The sequence below is a fragment of the Pinus tabuliformis genome, chromosome 9 (assembly GCF_031772625.1).
Source record: "Pinus tabuliformis cultivar Carrire ecotype Pingquan chromosome 9, CPIR1, whole genome shotgun sequence".
In the NCBI taxonomy this organism is placed as follows: domain Eukaryota; kingdom Viridiplantae; phylum Streptophyta; class Pinopsida; order Pinales; family Pinaceae; genus Pinus; species Pinus tabuliformis.
This window is the reverse complement of record NC_142307.1, coordinates 719203248-719228957: the sequence shown is the minus strand read 5'-3', so window position 1 is coordinate 719228957 and position 25710 is coordinate 719203248. Positions and strand designations below refer to the sequence as shown.

Sequence of the window (25710 nt, the reverse complement as noted above, 5' to 3'; positions counted from 1 at the left end):
TCAAGGAACATCTCTACGTATGTCTTAGTCTATACGACTTATAAAATTCTCTTAAAGGGTACATTCATTGTGTTTTGAAATTTGTGTTACATTACTAACATTGTTATGTATATTTGTCTTGAATCATAAATATTCTTGTTTAGGGTGATTCATCACTTGATAAATCTACCATCTTTACATCCTTGATTATTCTTATAGAACCCTAGAAAGGTTCTTTGGAAAACCCTATCCTAAGGGTATGCTAATGTTAATATGTGAAACCCTAGCCTGCTTAGGGTTATTGGGAAATGTTATTTGAAGTTTTAATGATGATGTCATGTTTGGTATTTTGATATAGTAGGGTTTTCTTTGCTATGTTATGAAACCCTAGATATTTAGGGTTTGGTTGGTCTTCAAGCAAAACCCTTGTTATGTCTTTAAGGTAAGATCCTAGGAATGAAACCCTAGGTATGTATGTGTCCATTGGTTGAATACCTAGCCTGGTCTAGGATGGTATATGTCAAATATGTTAATATTTCCCAACATATGATGTTCCTATGCACGATAATGAATTCCTAGATATGTGTGTTGACCTAATTATTGTTGGTCATAAAGTCATAGGGTTTAATCTAAGCCCTTGTATGAATTTGATATTCTAGGATGATGTTGTTTGAGAAATCTAGGGTTTTACAGCTAAACCCTAGTAGTAGTTAAAATCTCTAGTATGTATAACAATTTGGAATATATGAATCTATATAGTGATTGTTGAGAATTTATAAATAAGAAATCTACGGTTTACATTAAACCCTAGTAGAAGCTAGTCATGTTGATAAGTTGTGAATGATTATTGGAGCTCATGTATGAAATCTAAGGTTTGTATAAAATCCTAGTAGGTAGTTTAACATATATGAATTCTGAAAGTTTTTAGATGCATTGATCTAAATTGTTTCTAGGGTTTTCTATATGAAAAGAACTTGTCATATCATTGAAAGCATATTGAATCCCTAGACATAATTAGTTTGATATCTTGATGAGCTATGGATATGATTTAGGGTTTGTAACAAAATCTGGGCAAGAAGTTGAAGTAATAAAGTATAGTCTATTGTTGATTATGTTTGTGAAGTCTAATGCTTCCATTATTATAATATTTTGATATGGATAACTTCATGCTTCTATAGTTTTGGTTGTACTTTCTATCTAAGTTGTGTAGGTACATCGTCTTCAAGATGGTAAAGGTTATCGTAAGTAAATTTGATATGATAAGCATGACATATGAATGACTTTGATAAGAAGGATGGAAGCCATGAAAGATTCTCCAAATAAGAAGTTGATCTCAGGGAGCCTGGATAGAAGAGATCTCTCTGGGATTAAGAGGGAGCCTGGAGGGAGGGCATATCATAGTTTTGATTAAAGAATGCATTTTGGAGGATATGTTGTTGCATGTGAATTAGGAAAGAAAAGTTGATTAAGGAATATTTTGTCAAAGATTCGTTGATAGTCTTATTGCGATAAGTTGAGAAGCAACGTCTAGAATGACCCTAGAGGTTTTTGAGTATGAACATTCGAAAGTGTACTACTAATTGGGGTTGTGTTTCTATAGGTCAATATCTCGAAGTTTTGATAGCATGCTAGTTATTGATCAGTTTGATTGGGAGATATTTTCTGTCCTTGATCTGCTAGATCAAGGAGTGTTGAGGCTTTGTGAGTGAAGCATTTCATGGGAGGACATCTGGCCGACACTTTGTGTTGATGTCTAGGTCGTGAAGTTGGGAGGGTGGTGTTGGTCATAGAGATTTGACCTCAGATACACACCTAGATCCCTGGGTTGATGGTTAGCAAGCAAGCCTAATGGTACCTAGAGAGGTTGAAAGCTTGAGTCCATCTTAGTCCCACTCAGATAGATTTCACTGGTCAAGAATCTAGTCCGTGGCAATGCGATGCATAAATTGTTGAGAGACTTTGGATACATTTCCATGGTCAGGAATCTAGTCCATGGCATTGAGGTGCCTAAAATTCTTCGTAGATGATGTGTTTTGAGATCTTCCATGTAACTATATGGTTATATGTAAATATGAATACCTCCCTAGTTAAGAGGGAGTGTTGAAGAATGTAACTAGGTTCGATCTTCATAATTGTACTTGAAGTCAGAAAGAAAGCAAAGAGAATTTCATTATTAAATTGAATTGACTTGTTAAAGCATGGTTTTCATGCTTGGGTCAATTGCCATAGGTGAAGCCTCCATTGTAGGCTTTAGGATTGTTTGTTTGAGTCAAATAATATCTTGTTATGTTAAACTCCTCCTCCATCATAGTCTCCTTGCAATCAAAATTAAGTCATCATCCTCATCTAGTCGGCCTAAAGATACTTCTCTTTGTGAACTCAAGTCAGCCTAACCTTATGAAGACACAATTGTTCAAAGTGCTCATGTCGTCTCATTTCAATGTGGAAATAAATATATAAATGAGGGTAAACTTCGCTCAACTATCATAGAACAGTAACTCGCAAAAATTTCAGAGATACATTTCGGTACTACCACATATGTTCAGGTTAATTACATAGATGAACTCACAAATCACAAATATACATTTCAATGTTATCATAGTGGATATATTTCAGTATTGTTAGAGTGAGAGAGCTCGAGTTAATTACAAATAGGTTCAGAAATCACAATGGCTAAGTTTCGGTACTATCATAGTGCCTACATTTCGGTGCTATTACAGTGGGAAAACTTCAGTGCTACCAAAGTCTCGGTGTACCATAGTTTTGATGTAATCACAGTCTTGGTGTGACACAATATTAGTGTAATCACAGCCTGAGTGTACTCTTTGAAGAAGTAATACAATTCGATCATAATGAAGGAGGTCCATAGTTTGTAGAGCATCAAAGTATGATAAGAATATTGCCCCGGATCGAAATAGAATCTTATTGAAGGAACACAACATTTCATTGGTGCAAGGAAGACATTGAAGTATAATCTACTACTTAGCTGATGTAAGGTTGACTTGATGGAGGAAGTCTTGGGTCTAAGTTGTGAAGGTCTTGGTCGTCTCATATTGAATCTACATAAGGGAAGAATTTTGACCGAGTTTTCCCCTAGCGTGGGGTTTTTCCCTTGCAACGTGCTTTTGTGTTCTCTTCTATTTGTTGTTTGGCATTAGTCTTTATGATAAGAAAAGGTAATTCAAAAAAACTAATAATAATAATGAAAACATCACAAGATAATTTCATAGTAAGAGAAATCGATTAACTGTCACACTTTGGATTTCTCAACATGCCCCTATCATAATGTGTAAATCTTTGCTAGACCTTTCCAATGGGCTACTGAGCATGCCAAATAGAGATTGTATGCAAAATTTATGACCCCTAGAAGTTGATGTACCAACTAACCCCATTGGGGCCCACAAACCTTTGGCATTAAATCTCCTAAGGTTAGGTTTTTGGATGTTTATGGTTTCCCCATTGATAATTATGTGAAAAAAATCCTTTCAGCTTCATTGTAATGTGCTTTGGTGCATGTGTGTAGTCGTCACATCTCTTCTAAGAGATAATCTACCACCATTTGAGTGAGTTTGTTTCATTTCACATTATTTACAGTTTCATCACATTCCATTTATTAACATAAGTTAAGTTTTACTATATATCTATGTTTTTTTTTTATAAATATGTATTTCATTTTGTTCTCTTCATAAATCCAAATCAATTGGCCTTGACATCCAAATCAACTTTTCTTTCCAGTTAGATATTTTACCGTTAATATAATTTGAAAATCAAGTTTGTTTTCCAAGTCATACAATATCATCATTTTTTTTGTATGAACCACACGGACTTTTCAATTTATTCAATGTGCTTTTTTCATTATCTTCTTTTCCAATTTTGTTCTATATTTTCCTTCAAAAATCAGATTCCCAAATCGAGCCCTCAAGTTGCTAAAATGTTTTAAATATTGACAATTCAGTGATAGGGTTCAATGCCCAAATAAGGTATTTTATTTACATTTGGAGTGTCACAAGGTCCTAATTTTTCAATAGTATCCCTTTCTCGCAAGCTCTTTGTTCACATGTTTGAAACCATCTTTCTTGCTTCTTGCACACATGAAATTTTTCTCCATGTGTAACATTACCTTTGTACCCTTTTCACATGTGAAACCACTTTAAAGTATTGATTATGATTAGTCCTTTCACTCATAAATCTTAGTGACTTGAGGAGATAATTTTGACCCAATTTCTCAATTGGACACCCACTAAGTGAACTCATTCCCTAATTGCTCTATTAATCCTAACATCTAAATTGGGGTTGGCCTCACCTACGATAGTAATGAAGGGTCTCTAGTTCTTCCATCAATCTTTATTGATAGACCATAGTCCTCATTGATTTCAAAATTGTTCTCATGAGTGAAACATGTTAAGTTTGAATTGTCTTGTTCGGAGTATATAAGTTACTTGTACTTATACATATGCTTTAAAGCATGACCTATTATATTAGGCCCCTATACTACTAGTGTAACCCCTTATTGTTATTAGTACAACCCCCTTATTATATTGATGTACCCATGTAGTGCCCATATTGTTACTATTGTGCCCCATAGAAGCCCACTATTGTTATTATTGTGCCCTTACATTACTATTGTTATGTTGGCTTTGATTATATTATGACCCCTTAGACTCCTATATATAGAAAGGAGGTCTTTTCATTTGTATCATCCAAGAATTGTTCATTTATGTAATGTAAAGGAGGTTTCCCCCTCAAAGAGGCTGAATTCTAAGGCGTTGATCTATCTTTCCTATCTTTTTGTGAGCTGGTTTCATAACATTTGCTATCAAAGCTTTGGATTCTAGGGTTTCGCTGCTCCAAATAGGTCATCATGGAATTTTCTCTATAACATTTTTTCTGCAATGTTTCAAAAGTGAAACAAAAAACCCATTTTAGATGAAAGCGCACTGAACCTCGGCTCCGAATTTTAGAGCTTTTCATGCTATATTTGTCGAGATATGATCTGAGGAAGTTGGTCTTTTTGCAGACTCCTAAATTACATTCCAAACAGGTGACCTGGGGAAAATCGTCATAACTTTCTCTCTGAGCATCAGATTGAAATTTCGTAAGAAGGTAAAGAAAGAGGACGGACTATAGTTTCTTGACTATATTTTTCAAAGCCAAAGGTCAAAAAAAGGACACTTGGCATGTCATACAAGTTCACTCTACTGAACTAGTCTATAATTAGGTCACTGTGGGAGATTTGGCCTAACTCTTCCTTGGAGAATCCAATTTGGATCAGACTAGTGGCATTGGAAAGAGGACACAGGGGGCTACCGCATGTCGCAATTTCAGAACTGGAAGAACCGAAATTACAGAGTAATAGTCATTTCAAGATAAAGCTCCTAAAATCAAGAAAAGGCGATATGAGGAAGTTTGATGGCAAGGATCCGGTAAATTGGATACTTCAGATGGAGCAATATTTTGATCTACATGGTGTACCACCGTTACAAAAGGTATGTATTGCATCTTCATATTTAGAACTAGATCAATTTTTATGGTATAAAGGGCTTTGTTCTCGTAAACAACTTGTTACATGGTCAATTCTCACAGAGGAAATGATAGCACATTATGAGGATACAAAGAGCAACACCTTCTTTAGAGCAACACCAAAAAATTGGAAAGAGTAAAAGGGCTTTGTGACATAGTGGAAAGTAAAATTATGGCAACAAGGAAGTCTACCCCTCACAACTATAAAGATGGAAGTGTTGTTTCTCCTAGCCTTCCACAACCTACAAGGGTTACACCACAACAATTGGAAGAAAAAAGAGAAAAGGGAATTTGTTACAATTGTGATAGCAAATGCACTAAAGGTCATAAATGTGTTGAGAAGAAATTATTTTACATAGAACCAGTTCTTTGAGTTTTATAAGAATACGTTTGGTCTTGGAGTGCATCACAAGATTCTTGGAGAGATTTATGGTGCTGATGTTGTCACAAAATCTCAAGATGGGCTCATCTTATTTCACTTGTAGATCTTGTAGAGTAAGCTTCATCCAGAGAAATTGAGTGCAACATGTTGCTACAAATATTTCTACTTTTGTTGTAGACAAGGATATTGAAGATTTATTCTTGCTCAATGATCCATATTTATGAAGGAATGAAATTAAATACAAATATAAACAGAAACACAAAGATAAGACGAAAACAAAACTTCAATTCATTAATAGCAAAGTACTAAAACCTGTTTACATAGAGAATGGAAATAAAATAGCTCAAGCGATGGTAGCTTATCTCTGAGAAGAGATGTGGAAGCTACATGCCTTCTAAACTATGTTATAATGAGGCTCGAGGTCCTATTTTATTGAGAAACAATGGAAAACCCAAAACATCCAAAAATATAACCCTAGGAGATGAAGCACCAAAAGTTTGTGGGCCCCATTAGGGTAAATTGGGACATCAACTTCCTGAGGTCATAAATTTGGCATATGATCTCCATTTGATGTGTATGAAGCCTCCTTAGAAAAATATCTATCTGAGGACTACAAATTTTTACTGAAAGCCCCTACCATAAGCTAATGGTTTTCACGTTTTCTAGAAATAACATCGTTTAGGGCCTCAAAATGGTGTCAGAAATTCAAGACCTGAAAAACTGCCAAAAATAGTAAAAAGTGCTACAATTAAGGAAATTGAAAGAAACAATGGTGGGGATCCAAGTGGAATAGGCAAGTGGCCACCAATATCCACTTGGATCACTCACCACCATGATACTAGAAAATCACCTAAGTAGAAGGTTTCTCCGCTGGTTCTTTTTCGGTCATCAATGCTTCTCGTCCAACCTGCATTTGTATAGGTTTTCATAGTTAATTTGTTCCCTTTTGGATACCATAACCCAAATTATGTTGTTCCTTTGAGGTATTTGAAAATCCTTTTGACTGCTAAAACATGGGAATCTTTTGGAGTTGATTGAAATCTTGTCACCTTTCTAACTTCCTACATCAAATCTGGTCTTGAATTTGTCACATATAATAGGTTGTCGATCATTTATCTATAGAGTCTTTGATCTACTTCCTTGGATTAATATTCCTTCCTTAACTTACAACTAGTCACCATGGGGGTGCTTACAGGTTTGCACTCTCCCATTTAGAACCTTCTCAATATTTACTTTATGTACTTGGTTTGAGAAATGAATATGCATTCATATTCTTGAGATATCTAAAATCCCAAGAAGAAGGTAAAATCTCTAAGCAGAGACATCTCAAACTTATTTTGCATATCTTTGGCAAACCTCTAACTTAACATGTCATCATCGCTTCCAAAGATGATGGCATTCACGTATACTTCAATGATAGTCAAGATATCTTGATCAACCTTTATATACAAATTTATATCAACGCTTCCCCTTTTGAATCCTTATTTCTATAAATATTTGTCTAGACTTTCTTACCACACTCTAGGTGCTTGTTTAAGACCATATAGGGCTTTCTTTAATTTGTAGACATAATCTCCTTGTTTTGGTTAGTTGAAACCCTTCTGGATATCCTATGTATACTTATTCTAACTTCCCATTTAGAAAGGTTGATTTTACGTCCATTTGATACACCTTGATCCTTCTCAAGCATGCATAAGCCAAGAACATCTTGATTATTTGAATGGAATGTGAATTTGTATTCTTCTTCTGGGTTTTATTCCTACATTCATATCTCCAATGATTTACTCTGATGGGTGCTTTTTTGGATACTATTGTTTAGGTTCTTTGGAAGGTTCCTAGAGATTTTTATGATTATCTTTCATTTCTTCATGGTTGATGATTATATCTTATTCTAATTGATCTTCTTCTTTTATTTTTTATTCTTGCTTTAGTTCTTCTATTTATTTCTCATTTGACGATGACCTTCCTTGATTGGTTTTTAGCCCATGCATTTCATCAACTTTTACATTATTGCTTTCCACTATCTTGCTGAGTCTCATATTATGGCATCTTCACTACTTTCTTTTGTTTAAATATCCAACGAGTATACCTTCATCTACCTTGGAATCAAAATTTCCAACCTTTTTATCTTCCCTTTTTATATAGCATTTTCTATGAAGGACTCTAAAGTGTTTGAAGTATGCCGGTCTTCCCTTCCATAGTTCATGTGGAGCCTTGTCACTATTACTTCTGAGCACTCTATTAAGAATATGAATTGTTGTTTATATTGCTTGTACCCAAAATATGTCACTCAATTTACAGTCATTCAATATAGTTCTAGCCATTTCCTCTACAATCATGTTCATTTTTTTAGCGACTCCATTGTGCAAAGGTGTTTTGGCTGCCAAGAATTGTCTTTTTATTCCTTTTTCTAAAAAAAAGTGTTGGAACTCTTTAGACATGGATTCTCCTTCATTATCTGATCTTAAGCACTTTATTTTCAAATCAATCTAGTTTTCAACCATATATTTATAAATCCTGAAGCATTCAAATGATTTTGACTTTTTATTCAGAAAACATACCACTGTCATTCTGGTGTAAATGTTAAAGCATCATGAAGTATTGTTCAGCATCTAACCCTTTAGTTTTCATTGGTCCACATATATCAGTGTTTTCCAAATCCAATGGTCTTGAAGTGGGGTGTTCATTAGTTCTGAACTCAGCCCTTATTTATTTTTGTTGGCAATAGTGCTTACACATGGTGCTTGTTGGTTTTGAGATTTTGGGTATATCTCTTACTGCTTCCTTTTTGTTGATTTTAACCAAATCGTCAAAGTGCATTTGACCCATTCTCTTGTGCCAAGGCCAATTTTCGTCTTCCTTTTCCAAACAACAACTTTCCTTTCCAATTTCATCCAAGATGTATATGTTATTGGGAGTCCTTGTTTCTATTGCCACTAATCTACCCGATTCCTTCCTTCTTATTTCACATTTCTTTGAGTTGAACAAAATATTATTAATTCCTTTCCACTGTTAGTTGTTAATTCCAAACTTTTAAATAACTAGCCTTGACCTTTCATTGGTTGAACATTCTATTTTTAGGGTTTTCATTCCCCCTTCTTTATAGGAGCCTGGATGACACCTGCATAACTCTTCTATTTCGCTTATTTTCCTATTATCATGGAGCTTGAAACCTTCTCAATATAAGTTGGTTTGTATCCTAACCTAGATTTGTCACCGCATGGTCTTTAAATACTAACAAGTTCATCTAAAAATTTTGTTTTGTTCACTAATATTTGTTGGACAAATTTCTTTTGAATTTCCTTTCTTAGAGAAATTATCTTTGCTTCCAAACTTTCCTTTAATTTCCAACTAGTTTTTGAGTGTTTCTTCAATCATTATGGCTTCTCCAACTGTAATTTCAAGCTAATGATGTCATTTTTTGATTCTTCAGACCTTTTTTTGAGACTTCAAGAATGCTATTTTACTTCACTTAGCTCTTCCTCCAATGCCTTGACCTTTTTCCTTTCTACTTTTAAATCTTTTAGGGAACTGACCAATTCTCTCTCAAGATCTACTTCTCCTTCAACTTTATCATCTTTAGGGGTTTCCTTTTGATTCTCCATTACCATGAATAACACTCTTTCTAAGCCACTATTGTTGTCACTATCTTCTTTAGATGAGGAATTGTTTTCTTTTGAATAGATTTTTTTCTTAGAGATGTTTCTTTTACTTTGCTTCTTGTCTCTTTTGTGATTTTTATTTTCCTTCTTAGGAGTTTGTTCTTCTTCATCACTATTTGAAGGGAAGCTTACCTTTGTAATTGTCAGTTCCTTTCTTCAACTTTCTCACAAATTTGGCCATTTCTTCATCTGAATCGTCACTATAGCTACAAATGGAGCTTGGATTTGACAGTTACTTGTTCTTTCTTGTCTTCTTGGATGTGTTTTCCTATTCTATTCTCATTTATAAGCTGTAAGTATTCCATGTAGCTCATCCATGCTGATTGTTTCTAAGATTGATATTTCTCCTAGAACTAAGACCTTATAATTAAATCTCATGGTCAAATATCTCATTACCTTTCGAACAATCACTTTGTTCTCTATTGCTTCTTCCAAAAATTTCATGGCATTTACTATTTCATCAACACAGAGAAGGTAGGTAGCAATATTTTCATCTTGCTTCATTTTCAGTTGCTCAAAATGTCATATGAAGGTTTTAATCATGGAATCTTTGAATTTCTTATCTCCTTCATATATGCTTTGAAGCTTGTCCCAAAGTGTAACAACCTCCTCCCACATCTACCCAAGTAATCGACCAATTGGGGTAAACATGTGACAAGAGGCCACTATGATATGATTCGACCTCCTAATTCACATTAAGGAAGCAGAACCAACAGATTCACACCATACAGACCTGCAACACCAACATTAGGACCTTTAGGAACCATCCCAATCTTTCTTCCAACGAACCCCTAGGTCCCACTGAGATTTTAGATCACTTGACCTCGAACGCTCCCATGATATGGGCATGAAAATGTCCAAGAGGCTCTCGAAACTCTCATGACAAGGCATGCCAACGTCTAGGGACTAAATTTCACAGTGTTGTGCCAGCGTCCCTGGGATTTGAGCCACTCTTTTAGGCCTAGAGCCAAGGTCACTTCCCATAATTGAATGAAACTCCCAAAATAGAAAGATATCAAGGAAACAATGAGGCAAATGTAAATACTTGAACAAGCCCTTGACTGGACCCCTACTAGGCATGATAGGCATTTCGTCAAACATATCACAAATATGTAATCTATAAGTGTAATTTACATATCTAAGCATAGGGGTCTCATACTCAGCTAAGAATCACTAAGAAGAATTGATGCCTCAACACATTAGTTGTAGTTTCATCCATAGGTCATATACACATTATCCATACATTTACAATTAAAAACATGATGAGATCGATACATAGCTATTGTCATAAAACATATACAAAACCAACATAATATCAACATAAATACCAAGGAAATCACAGGCATATAATCCACATATAAACCATTGTAATACTCATACAAATACAAGAAGAAATAACCTCATATTATTGATGCAAAGGCCAACCAATTGTGGGACTCCCACGAACCAATCAACTGTAGACATGGCTAAGCCAAAACTCTCTTCATCTAATCACCCCCGTGCCATATTCCAAGCATGAATGTGGGATCTCATAAGATACATCAATCCAAAACCATCCAGGGGTTCCATAGGCTAATCACCTCAACCAATCAGACAGTATTTCCACCTCACGACCGGACATCACAAAAATATCACCATATTGGTCTCTATCCAAGCCTTCCAAGGCTCCAGAGAGTTTATTCCAACCAAGGCTCCAGTACTAGTAACTCAACTCACAGCTGCTACCGGGATCTAGAGAATTTGTCCAACCAAGGCTCTAGGACTAGTAACTCAACCCACCAAGGGCTCTAGAGCGATTGTCCAACCAAGGCTCCAGGAAATAGTAACTCAACCCATGCTAAGGAAACACGAGAACCAACCAGAAACAAAGCAAATGAACCCACAACACCATGGCTATCCAGGAAATGGAAAGGCTAGGAAAATCCACTATCAATTGAGGCAATCATCCATGCCAGTGATATATCATGACCAATAAACCACATGCATATGCCATGCCTGCCAAAACTAGTGAGGAAAAAATAGATGGAGCTCGGTACCTGCAAGCAAAACCCAATCTAGTTGTTGATCCCAATGCCCTCTTGTGCTTTCCTACTCTTCCTTTTTCTTCTTGCTCCAAAAATCCAAGTATGCCACACCCTCCAAGAATGCTCCAGGAAAACTCTAAGTGTCCAAGAATGAGAGAGAGGGAGAGAGAGGAAATGGGAGAGCTCCAAAACTGAACTGACAAAAGGTTACCAACTGGTCCTCAGTGGCCTTTATATCAATGAGGCCTCTATTTTCTTCATTTTCCATTATTTTCCATCATTTTCCTCCTCACATGCAACCTGTGACCTTTCACCTCCTTTTTCTCCTAATTTTTATTATTTTCATAAATAAATATGCTAAAATGCCATTTTGCCTTTCCAAAGCCTTAGCCATTGCCTTTTCGAATTTCCTTAGCCATAATAAACTGAATGTACACCCACACTAGGATGTCTTTCCCAACATTTAGCTTGGAATAAGTGTACCATCAACCGTGGTTATTATTTTTCCTTTATTACTTTTATTACATGGAATTTTCACTAGGGTTGTTACACAAAGATCCTTTGTTGAATTACAATGCATTAATTTAACATAAATTGAAATTTGTAGACAACTTAGAATAACATTTCTGGATTTTTCATGTTTTTCATAGAGTTTCTTACTAGCATCATCTATTGGAGGAGATGTAGGTGTTGAAAATCGCAACAATAAATGTTGAAAATGGTATCAAGAAAGATTCTAATTTAATTTTGTCCTTAAATTAAATTAGGAATAAAATTATAATTCCACATCACATGACAACTTATATTAGTTAACTCGGTTAATATGACTTAGTTGTCTTAGTTAATTTGAGTTGATGGTATAACTTGGGTCATGTAGAGTGTCTCCTACTTTATAGGAGCCCTGGTTGAGTTTATTTTGAGTTGTAATTAATTAATTTAGTTTAACTAAGTTAAAGTCAGTTAAACTAGTTCCTACCATTGGAGGAACTAGTGGGAGGTCTAGTAGTGTGGTGCTGCCTGCAGTGATCAACCAGTTAACTAATGATTCACTCATAAATAGCTAATTCATGTCAAATCAAAGAATTACCCAGTTGAGATTGGAGTTCAAGTACAATGTACTATCAGTTGTATAATCATTTGAATTTTATAGGTCGTGCATGAAGTCATAGGAAGAGCCTAAAGGAACTGCACAATACGATGGAGGAAAATTCCTATTAAATAGGGGCATAATTAGTCATTGAATAATGCAAGGAAGTAGGAGCTTGGAAGGCTAGGAAATTGGCTAAGTGTTGGCCAGAGTCAGCCTAGGAAGCTACGAGATAGATAAAGATAGTGCAGAGGTTGCTTAGGCTTGAGAAAAGCATTGTAATCTTCTCATATTTTCTGACTAATGCAATATACAGATAGCAAGGGTTTTTAGTTATGGATTTCCTCGGGAAATAATTGTGTAAAGTGTTGATTTAATTCTTTCTCTTGTATGTTTCATTATTTCTCGATCGATTAATTGTTTCCACTGATGAGTAGAGTAGACTCAATTCTATTGTTTTAGTAAATTACAATTAGTCATTTGAATCTATAAGGAATTTTTACATGGTATCGGAGTAGAAATCACTCTAGAAGAGGATAATACGAGTTTGTATTTTGCAGGTGAAATCAAATTTGCAGTATCATACTTCAGATCCAGTAGGATGTCGTTCTACGGATTGAGACTCGAATATGACCTTGAGGGTAGTTCGAACTATATTTCTTGGAAGGACAAGATGGAGGCAGTGTTGGAAGACAATTGGATTAATCAATTCATATACAAAGATATTCTGAAGCCTCTAACAACTGATGCTCAAGATCTGGTAGAGTGGAGAAAATGTGTTACAAAGGAGAGAAGGATTATCCTAGAAGGAGTTTGAGATCATACTATCTCAAACCTCCAATGGTAAGGAGACTCCATATGCAATGTGGAATGCCTTGACAAACCTGTTTCAAAATAGCAGTGACCACAAGAAGCTGGTACTAAAGGACAAGCTCAGGAAAATCAAGATGGAGATGGGTAACACAATACCAAAGTACTTGACCTAGTTCATCCATTGTCGAGATGAGCTTGGAAGTGTTGGTGTTACAGTTGTTAAAGATGATCTGGTAAGCCTAGAACTTCTAGGCCTTCCCAAGAGCTGGTACAACTACCAAGATTTCGTAAATGGGAGGGAGAAGCTACCACATTGGGAGCATTTGTGGTTTGACATGGTGCAAGAGGAGATTTGATGAAACACCAAAGACGAGACCTCATCCAAAGAAGTGGAAGAGGAATTTGAATTAGTAAAAATCATTTGTATAATCATTTGAATTGTATAGGTCGTGCATGCAGTCAGAGGAAGAGCCTAAAGGAACTGCACACTATAATGGAGGAAAATTCCTATTAAATAGAGGCATAATTCCTCATTGAACAATGCAAGGAAGTAGGAGCTTGGAAGGCTAGGAAATTAGCTAAGTGTTGGCCAGAGTCAGCCTAGGAAGCTGCGAGATAGATAAAGATAGTGCAGAGGTTGCTCAGGCTTGAGAAAAGCATTGTAATCTTCTCATATTTTCTGACTAATGTAATATATAGATAGCAGGGGTTTTTAGTTATGGATTTCCTTAGGAAATAATTGTGTAATGTGTTGATTTAATTCTTTCTCTGTATGCTTCATGATTTCTTGATCGATTAATTGTTTCCACTGATGAGTAGAGTAGACTCAATTCTATTGTTTTATTAAAGTACAATTAGTCGTTTGAATCTATAGGGAAGTTTTACATGGTATCAGAGAAGAAATCACTCTAGAAGAGGATAATACGAGTTTGTATTTTGCAGGTGAAATCGAATTTGTAGTATCATACTTCAGATCCAGTAGGATGTCGTTCTATGGGTTGAGACTCGAATATGACCTTGAGGGTAGTTCGAACTATATTTCTTGGAAGGATAGGATGGAGGCAATGCTGGAAGACAATGGGATTAAGAAATTCACATACAAAGATATTCCTAAGCTTCCAACATGCTCAAGATCTGGCAGAGTGAAGAAAATTTGTTACAAAGGAGAGAAGGATTATCCTAGAAGGAGTTTGAGATCATACTATCTCAAACCTCCAATGGTAAGGAGACTCCATATGCAATGTGCAATGCCTTGAAAAACCTGTTCCAAAATAGAAGTGACCACAGGAAGCTAGTACTAAAGGACAAGCTCAGGAAAATCAAGATGGAGATGGGCGACACAATACCAAAGTACTTGATCTAGTTCATCCATTGTCGAGATGAGCTTGGAAGTGTTGGTGTTACAGTTGTTAAAGATGATCTGGTAAGCTGAGAATTTATAGGCCTTTCGAAGAGCCGGTACAGTTACCAAGATTCTGTATATGGGAGGGAGAAGCTACCATAGTGGGAGCGTTTGTGGTCTGACTTGGTGTAAGAGGAGATTTGACGAAACACCAAAGAAGAGACATCATCCAAAGAAGTGGAAGAGGAATTTGAATTAGTAAAAAAAGGAAAGAAATCTAAGGGAAATAAGTCCCAAGGTGAGGAGGGAAAGAAGAAATACTTGTCCAACATCAAGTGTTTTCATTGTCATGAGTTCGGGCATTATGCCACGAAATGTCCTAGAAGAAAGCAAGTAAGAAGGAGCCTGCAATAGCATCGATAAGTGAAGCTCTAGCTTCACAATTTGAACACAATTTTACTCTCATTTCATGCATGTCAAGCACAGTAATGGGAAGCATGTGGTATCTCGACAGCAGTGCCTCATTCCATATGATAAGGAATAGAGATTTCTTCAGCGACTTGGAGGAGAAATACCTCAAGAAGAACATAGAGTTTGTAGATGATGGGAGGTATAGCGCGACTGGAATCAATATAGTTAATTTTCAGAGGGATTTTGGCTCCCCTCTCAGACTCAAAGATGTATTGTTTGTTCTAGGACTAAAGAAGAATCTTTTTTTCATCACGGTATTAGAAGACCATGGAAATAATGTGATATTTAGAAAAGGAAAGGTTTCCATTAGACACATCGCCATGGGATGGGTGAAGAAGATCGGTGTGCGAGTCAAGAACTTGTATGCACTTGAGGTAGAATATGCATGCAAAGCCTTGAGGAGTAAGGCAAAGGTTAGATACTTGGTGGTTGAGAGGGAGAATGAATTACCACTCAACATGTAACCTCAGAAGTAGTCTCAACAAAGTGTGGAGCAATCACAATTGTAGAAGCAGAGATGAAGCCGAGTGGAGATATCCACTCAAGCAGAGACCTCCAGTAGGGGGGAATTTTGAGCCAAGTGGGAATAGGGACCATATGCATCCATAACTCCAGGTGAGAGGTGGGGCGATGTGAAGCAATAGTCCTGTTGAAGCCCCGAAAATCGGGTCTACAACAAGAGGGATACCCACCCGGTCCGGACCTTGGTTAGCAGCTCCTTTCCGTTTAGTATAGTGGGTCCGACTGGCGATATGGGACCAGTTTCCCAATTCGTGTGTGTGTGTATGATGGACTGATATTTCTCTTTCTAACAGTTTCTAAATGGAATACTTTTACTCTAACTCTAATCTAATAATATGGAAATTGTATTCTAATAAGCAGAAATATCTAAATCTACACTAACCCGGGGTGTAACCTTTCTTTTATGCGATCTAAAATGATTTCAAATAACAACTGGTAATAAAGATCATTCAACTGTTATGAGAAAAGAATTCAATAAAGATGAACCACTTTGTATAAAAAGTTAGACGAAACAGTTGTGAAAAACATATCGCATAATAAGCTATTCATACATTAAGCATAAATAAATAGCTATCACCGTACAAAAGTGCCAAATGATAACTCAGGCATTCATACATCAATATATAAATAACTGAACATGAAAATCACTTTAACACAAGGGCATAAATAGTTAAGAGATAGAAGTACCATTTATAACTAGTCCTACTCATGAGCTTCAAGCGATAATGATTTATCTCTTCTTGATCAAACATCCACTAAGAGTACAAAAGTGCAACATTAGTAGCAGATATCAAATGCAAATATCAATAAATCCTGTTCCATTCATTCATCAAAACCTCCTCAGAGGGTACAGAAGTGCATGTTCTGGGGATAAGTTTTTGATAAATTTTAGGACCCTTCTCTAAATGCATGAGAAGGGTTTAAATACTACTAACTAAATCTAAAAATAAATTATTACAAAAATGTAGGATGCGGTTTAAATGACCGTCCTTATTTCAGGAAAATAAAACAAAATTAAAACTAAAATTGAATCTAAAATTAAAACTACTTCTGTATCTGGTATTTGAAATCGCACACATGCAACATTTGTTTGAGAAGAGTCGGCTGGCTGACTTCCGATTTTAGCTGAGATGAGAAAAACGAATCGACAAGAGATGGTGCCATCTTTTCAGCGGAATTGATGATACACTTAAGAGTCATCCATTGGCTATGTGGCTTTACCAAGTATGCCCAGTAATAATCCCAGTTCAACTTGGTTAACCCTTGGATTGCTTCTACCTTTTCTTGGGCCTTCTGCTTCCATTCGGTCTCTATCATTGCTTTCTTGCAATTTTCGGGGCTTGCAGGTGACTGAGCAATTAGAAGCTTTCCTTTTCAAGAAATTTTTCTCAGTGATGCGCGATTAGCGCTAGGCGCTAATCGCGCATCGGAAACTGCCTCCGTTTCTTGATCCGGGCTTCCTTGATGCGTTTTTCGCCTTTTGCGCTTTTTCCTTTTAGCGGATATAAAGTTCAAATTTTGTGAAAATAATGATTCCATAAGCTCTTGACCCTGAGCCTTAAACTGTCTATTTCTGATATCAACGCTGTCCAGTATCCACTTAACCATGTCCGTGTATGGGAGAATTTTGGGCCTTGCTGCTATCCGGTGTAAGAATGAGCAAGCTAGATCTGTGATGGATGCCTCAGAAGAACTATTTGAGATCACAGTAGCAGTAACTTCCATTACTCTGGGATTCTCCTCCTCAAGCAGATTATACATGCCCTCCCATGTAGCAATTCCCGCGTCTCTGTTGCAGGCGGTGTCTGTATACAAGGGCGCCATTTCTTTTTCTTCAGAGCTCGAAACTTTGCTTTTCTTTCCCATTTTATCCTACGTATTGCTTTGTATCGTTTTCTGTTCTCCGTTCTTGCAATTCACAAGTGAAGTGAAAATAATGACAAGGAAGGGTGATGGGAAACTTTTAAATGCAGAAGATAGATAAAGTATACCACCTTACGTGAGATTATTTTTTGATAAGCACGAAACCAGATTCCATTAATAACTGGAAGCTAACTCATTTATTAGCATTAAAGTGCATAACCAGGTGTCAGTTTATGGAAAATATATTTTTTGAACCACGCGCTTGAAAAATCTGCGATGAAGCGATTTTGCGATTTGCTTCGCAATATCGCAGATCGCAATATCGTGGAATCACAACATCGTAGAATCGTAACATCGCAGAGTTGATCACTCGTGACATCACATTATCACATTGTCGCTGTATCGCGAAATCGCAATATTGCAGATCGCAGGAACGTTATATATGGCAATCTTTGTTATTCTGTTTTCTGTGAAATGCGATTTGCGATCGACGTCATCGCATATCGGCAAATTAAAGTGTTTTAAATGTAAGTTGTGCTTGATGTATGCGATTCGATATTTTATTATCACGTATCGCGATATCGCAATGTTGGAATTCGGTTTGTAAGGTGGTATGTTGTCATCTTTTTGCGATGCGATATTTCCTAAAGAAAGATTTTGTCTTACCTTATCATAAAACTTAGATTTTTTAGATTTTTCAAGGGAATTTCCTAAGCTTATGATGGTAAGTTTTATTCAAAAAGGAAATTTAAGCACTAACTTGATTTTTTAAATAATGGTCCCCAATTATTTAGTATTAGGAATAACACTAAATAAAAGGGGGGTTGTTGCTGGCCACAACAATTGGTGATTCACTTGAAAGAACTAGTTATCTCTGCTGTTCTTTTGAATTTTCAAAACTTCCAAAACAGAAAATTTTCCGGAAAATTAAACTTTACTATAGAAAGACTAAGTACATTGTGCTTTTGCCTATCAATGATATTTCGTTTCTTCTTTTTTCAACTTTAATTATTTACTCCCTCAAGCTAGTCCTTGTATCTACATCAATCATTACTTGGTTTATAAAGATAAAAATAAAGTCTTCTCTGTAAATCAATTTTAAATATGCTCATTTGTCATAGGTAGAGCCTCTGCTGCCAGCAAGTGTTTATAGCTTCGACAGGGTTACCTATTATCCAACAATGATCCTGTATCCTACTTAGAGAAATTTACAACTTTTCAAAGAAAAATCCATTTCCACACTTTTTGCTTTCATTTTCTTTTTTATCCTTAAAGAACAATGTCTTGGTTTGGTAGCCAATTCATGACACAGTCATTCACTGATTTATAACTTTGCTGAACAAGCTGGCTCGTGATGAGACCCCTTGTCTTTTGATTGCAACAATCTTGAGTCATTGCCCTGTTGTGGTATGCAGTATTTGGCAAAGTCAGCAAGCTATAACATCTATGATCATGATAAGTCGGCTCGTGATGAGACCTCTTACTCTTTAAGTTAAAGTGTATCTTTGGTTCATTCTCTGAATATTGTAGTTTCCTAGGTGGGGAGGAAGTCATTGTTTCCTTAAGACAGCTCTGGACGACAATGATAGAGTTTTTGGAAAGAGCCTTTCTATAGAGAACCTTCATTTTTTAGTTATTGATACCTTTCATTTGACTGAAATAAAACAATTTCTAACTAAAGGTGGCTTTTCATCAAATTTACAAAGTCGAAACTAATATCATTTCTAGGTCTAGAGTCTTTAACTGTATCTTTCAATAGTAATGATCAATTTTTCAGAAAGAATTCTATTTATACAAGTGAAAAAACAAAATCTAGAGGCGAATTTGTGTCTTTTTTGTGAATCTCAAATGTAACCATTTACAACCGATTTTATTACGGAAAGAAAAACAACTACTCTACAAAAATAGAAGAATGATCTTCTCTGGAAAATATTTTTTAAGGATTTGACCATTAACAGGTAAAGAATCTCTTTTCCCTGTTAAATCTTGTAACATGAAAGTAGACGGACCTATGACTTCTATGATTTGAAAAGGACCAAGCCACACTCTTTGAAATTTTGTATGTTTCCCCTTTTCCTCATGAGCCTTGTCCCATTTTAAAACTATATCTCCCATTTGAAAATCTTTTCTGGATATCATATTGGAATCAAAAGAAGCCTTCACTAATGCTTAGTGATGGGTGTGAGTTATCAGACCGTTCTCGTTGTTCTTCTAACTTAATTAATTCCAGCTGCCTTAGTTGTAAGGAAGAAGTTGGTGCTTCATCAATATATTGAACCAAGGCTAAAGAGGGAATTGCCAGATGTGTTGGAAGAACCACTTCTTTCCCATAAACTAAATTAAAGGGAGAAGTGCCGATAGAGGCTTTCTGCGTTATTCGATCTGCCCATAAAGCATATATTAAATACTTATGCCAATTTTTATGATTTTGGTCAATGGTTCGCTTAATGATCCTAATTAAGTTCTTATTTGTAGATTCAGCTAACCCATTCCCTTGTGGGTAATAATTGGCAGAGTATTTAAGCTTGAAACCCCTTTTGAGTGCAAATTCAGTCATTGCATTACCAGAAAAATATGATGCATTATCAAACATTAAAGCGGAAGGAAACCCAAACCTGGTGATTATGAACTGATCTATGAACTTGATGATATTTTTAGCGTTAGCCGTCTTGAGTGGGACTGCTTCTACCCATTTAGTAAAGTAATATGTTGTTGTAAGGATATATCTATGCTATTTAGAAGAGTGAGGAACGATCTCACCTATTATGTCCAATCCCCACTGATCGAAAGGTTGTTCAATGGTAACTGGTTGCAGTGGCAAGGATGGTTTCTTTTGCCTTCCAGCAGCGATTTGACAGACTTGACATTTCCTCACGTAATTATGTGCGTCTTTGAATAATGTGGGCCAGTAATAGCCTGCGTGCAAAATTTTATGAGCAGTAGTGTCTCCAGCGTAGTGTCCGCCTGCTGGCCCATCGTGGAGTTCCTGCAAGACTTTTTCAGCTTCAGCTTTCTCAAGACATCTAAGGAGAACAAAATCATAATTTATTCTGAAAAGAACGTCAATCACGAGTTGATATTGTTTGGCTTTTAACCTTAGGGCTCTTTTCTTGGTATGATCAAGGTTTGAAGGAGCATATCCATTCTTTAGATAACAAATAATATTAGCCTATAATGACTCAGCATCGTTTAGGCTTACCTCGTACACTTGTATCTCTGCAGATGGATTTTCGGACATTAGCGATGCTCCTACCAGCATTTTGCAAAAGCCTTGACCTTTTACGATACTTGCTGGTTTGATTTCTACATCATATTCCTGTAAGGCAGTAACCCAATTGGCCCTTTTCTCACCCACATCCTTCTGTACTAGAAGATTTCTTATAGCTGGAAATGGTACTATGATCTTGGTATGTGTTTTGAGTAAAAAAGGTCTGAAATATTTAATTTCTTTAAAAACAGCATAAGCTTGTTTTTCCACATCTGAATAATTCAACTCAGCTCCTTGTAAATTGGAACTGAAAAAAGCAATTGGGGTTTCTGCCTTTTCTTGATTTTCTTGAGTGAGTATCGCAGCATATGATCTATCCGAGGCAAATGTATACAATATAAAAGGATCGGAAAAATTTGGAGTTGCTAAAGATGGAGCATTGATAATTGCTTGTTTGATCAGATTGAATGCCTTATGTTCGTCTTGGCCCCATTTAAAATTTGCGTTCTTTTTTATCATGGCTTGTAAAGGAGACACGATTCTTGAAAAGTCTGGAATGAATCTCTTTACAAAGTTAATCTGGCCAAGGAAAGATTGCATGGCTTTGTTGTTGTGAGGTAGGGGTACTGTGGAAATTTATTTGATTCTGTCAGGATCTATGTGAATTCCAGATTTTGACACTATGAATCCTAGAAGTTTTCCTTCGCTTAATGCGAAAAAGGATTTTTTCAGGTTAAGCGAAATCCCATACCTTAAACAACATTGGAAGATTTGTTTTAAATCTCTGAGATGGTTGTTTCGTTTCTGGGAATAAACAGTTATATCATCCAAATAGATTACCACTGATTTATTAACTAACCCCTTGAATGCGATGTCCATGGCTCTTTGAAATGTGGCACCCGCGTTAATCAATCCAAATGGCATCTTTTGATATGCATATGTGCCCCACTTAGTTCTGAATGTAGTTTTTAATTGATCGTTGGGATGTACCAACACTTGGTTGTATCCTGAGAATCCATCCAAGAATGACATTAATTCTGAGCCCGCAACTGCATGCAGTATTTTTTCCATGGGAGGCAAAGGAAAATTATCCTTTTGGCAGGCCTTGTTAAGGTTTCGAAAGTCAATGCAGATTCTAATATCTCCATTTTTCTTTCTAACAGGTACCATATTGGAGACCCATTTAGAATGTCTAACGGGAAAGATTATTTTGGCTTTCAATAACTTATTGAGTTCAATTTTAATCTGATTTTCTAAATTGGGATGGATCTTTCTCAACTTTTGTTGGACAAGTTTTTCATTATCAATCATTGGGATAGTATGTTGGATGATGGAGGTGTCGTATGTTTTGAGTTCATCGTAATTCCAAGCAAAGACACTTTTGTATTGTCTCAAGAGACGGATATATGCTAATTTTTCTTCAGGGGCTAGGCCAAGGCCTAGGTTGATATTATGTGGTTTGGCATCAGTTCCTAGATTTACTAATTCATAATTCAAAGTTGAACTTTGGAGTTTTGAATTGGTAGATCTTTTGAATCAATCTTTCAAATCATAAAGGTCTTCTAATTTGACTACTAATTTAGGTATAGCATTGTTAGTACTATCCTGTTGCAATTGTTGGTCATGTTGGTCTTCGTCAATTATTTGATTGGTGTAGGATCCTTCAGATGTGAGGAAACTCACGATATCAGGATCGTCGTTGAAAATCCTCCAATTGGTAATGTTATCAGGAATAGATGGTCTAAAAATTAACTCAATTGAAAATCAGTTAGGGCTAAAATCTTCTGAAGGAATGAGCTTGGAAGCTACGTTGGCTAGGAGGTTTGCGCTAGCATTCTAGAGTCTGGGAATTGATGAAATATTAAATGCTATAAAATGTTCAGTCAGATCTTGAACTAAAGATTGGTAATGCTTTAAATGACCTGATAAACAGTGTACAGAATTACGTACCTGTCTGATTACAATTTCAGAATCTTCGAAAACTTGCAGGTATTTGACGTCTAGTCCGATTGCTTTGTATAACCCTTGGAGTAGAGCCTCATATTCTGCGGTATTGTTGGTGCACTCAAATTCGTGTATGCAAGTTAGCATAGTTTTATCTCCATCTGGACTTACTAACACGCATCCTGCTCCTGCTCCTTCGTTAGACTTAGAACCATCAAAAAATAGTTTCCAAAACAAAGATTTATTTATTGGACTATCTATAAAATTAATGCATTTAGAACTATTTGTTTGAGAGAAATTTTCTACTTGAGATAAAACAGAATGTTCTAAGTAAGGTGAAGTATGAGCATTAAAATTTCCTAGGAAAGAATCTACTGAATAGTTGCCAATGATGTTAGAATTATATGCTACTGGTTCATTTTCTCCCTCGAGTTCTGTTACTATGTATTTATGATGTCGTTCGCGTTCAAATTTTATTTGGTTTGGTTTACCATTGTAAGGGAGCCACATATGCGACCAGTCAGTTGCAAAGTATCCATGAAGTTTTTCTGACCAATCTCTGCTAAGAATTAAGCCATAAAATTTCGGAATATCAACAACTAAAATGTCGATAACTTGACATACCTTTGGGTTGGATGACAACCTTATGGTAACCTGATTTAATTCACCAATCACTTCGACTTGCGATCGATCTATCTGAACTATGCGCACAACGGATTTCTGTGGTTGAACGTTCAATTTTTCACATATTGACCTTGGTAAAATATTCGATGAAGCTCCAGAATCGACTAAGCAATTATGCACGTTTTTATTGAAAATTTCATAAGTAAGGAGAAATGGGGGAGTATGAGATCTCGATCTTCCTCCAATTAAGGCAATATCGTTTGGATCGACCTTATTCATCGTATTAGTTGGAGGTCTTCCCATATCATGGGAAGCTTGAGAGATTACAGCGGTTGGTAAAGGTGCAACTGGTACAGCATGTAATTCTTTCAAAAGTACTTTTTGTTGGTGTTTTAACTTGCTCAATTCAAAAAGAGTAATATTGGCCCTAGTCTTTTTCATATCTTCTATGATATTATACTCCATTTCATCCGAAACGATTAGCGTTTTAGATGGAGTTGATGTGTCTGTTTGGACTGGGCTGGTTTGAGTCGCTTTAGGTGATGTTTTCTTGGCTGCAACTTTATCCTTAGTCATCGAGCTTGCGCTCTTTGGCTTAGGTGTAGGTTGAGGAGGATCAAGTTGATTTCTGCTGCGAGTACTAACCGGGAATGCCTCTTGATCCTCTTCATCTGGGAGGATGAAATCCCACATACCTTGTAACTCTACAACTTCTTCTTCATCGGTATGTTCTTCAGTAGCGTTTTCCTCTTCTTCTTCTTCTTCTGATTCAACATTTTTAATAGCGTTAGGGGGTTTGGAATTAGTTGAAGGATTTATTTTAAAAGGCCTGTATGGCTTTTTAGAAGAAGTTTCCGCCACTTGTTTCTTAATGTCGACCATTTCGTTATACATGGTCTTCAAAACTTTTTGTAATCATTCTAAATCGAATGGATCTTTTGATTGTTTTTTCTTAGGATCTTCTTTGACAGAAACCTTCTTAGATTTTCGTTCTTCTATCGCATTTTTCTTTTCTAGGGCCATAATACATTTCTCTACTGCTATTGCTTCTTTCACATTTTCAACTAAGGTTGTTTTGTTAGCCCTATCAACAAAGATTGCTAAGTTTTATGGTAAAGCGGTAATGTACCATTCACTTCGCACTTCTTCGCTAGGCTGAGAAGCAGTAGGAATTTTGTTTAAGATTTTATTGAAACGTAAATTGAAATCTTTGATAGGTTCTCTTAACTCGGCCTTAAGGTTAGACAAGTCATTGATCAGTGTTGTTGTAGACTTGTCATCACCGAACTTGGTCAGGAATTGTTCTTGGAAGATGTCCCAACTAGTAATAGATCCAGATGGTAATGAGAAATACCATGATCTGGTTGTTCCTTGCAAAGTATAAGGAAAAAGTCAAACAACGACATCTTCGTTAACAACTCCATTGAGATTTATGGATAGCATAAAGTTATTTATATGTTCTTCCGCTAGCATGCCTGCCTCAGGATTAAACTTAGGCAACCATTTTTTAGGATGGGCCGGTAGCTGACTCAAGGGTGCAGGCATTAAGACTGCCCCTGGGTTATTCCATGGAGATTGGGCCATCGCTGAACTACTAATAGAGGAAAGTGCAGAAGATGATCCTTGCAGTTGAGAAGATGAGGATATTATGACTCCAAATGGTTGAGAAGGAGTTGCGGAAGTTCCAGTAGGCTGATGGACAATGACCTGAAGTGGAGGAGTGGATGGTTGACTTCGCGGTGAAGAGGTTGAGATGGATGATGATGATGAAAGAGTCTCGCTATCAGAACCTTTAGGAGACTTCCTTGCTCTCTTCCTTGTAGGTAAAGGTAATTTGGTTGGTTGAACACCAAACTTTTCGCTTTTTAACCTAGTAAGAGGATGAGTAGGGTTATATTGCGAAGTCACGCTTCCTTGAGATTTATCAGATTTTTGAGGAGATATAGAAAGTCGCTGAAGTTTGTGAATCAAAGATTCAACTTCAGGAGGTTCAATAGTAGATTGTTCTGAAATGACAGGGTTTGTAGCAGCGGCTGTTGCTCCAACGACTTCTGATTCTGGATTTAAATGCAACGGAGAAGTCGGGGGAGATGGTGAGGGCGATTTACTCTCAGAATGGTATTTAGATTTAGATTTACTTTCCATTCACAGTTCGGGGCCCTCCTTCTAGCGCCAAATATGTTGAAGTCCTGAAAATCGGGTCTACAACAAGGGGGATACCCACCCGGTCCGAACCTTGGTTAGCAGCTCCTTTTCCATTTGGTATAGT

At 36.4% G+C, this 25710-nt stretch overlaps 1 pseudogene; it reads left to right on the top strand.

Moving 5' to 3' along the window:
- The first annotated feature begins 13327 nt into the window (after positions 1-13327).
- LOC149150705 (calcineurin B-like protein 10 pseudogene) overlaps positions 13328-25710 on the top strand; it is a 35299-nt pseudogene continuing 22916 nt past the window's right edge.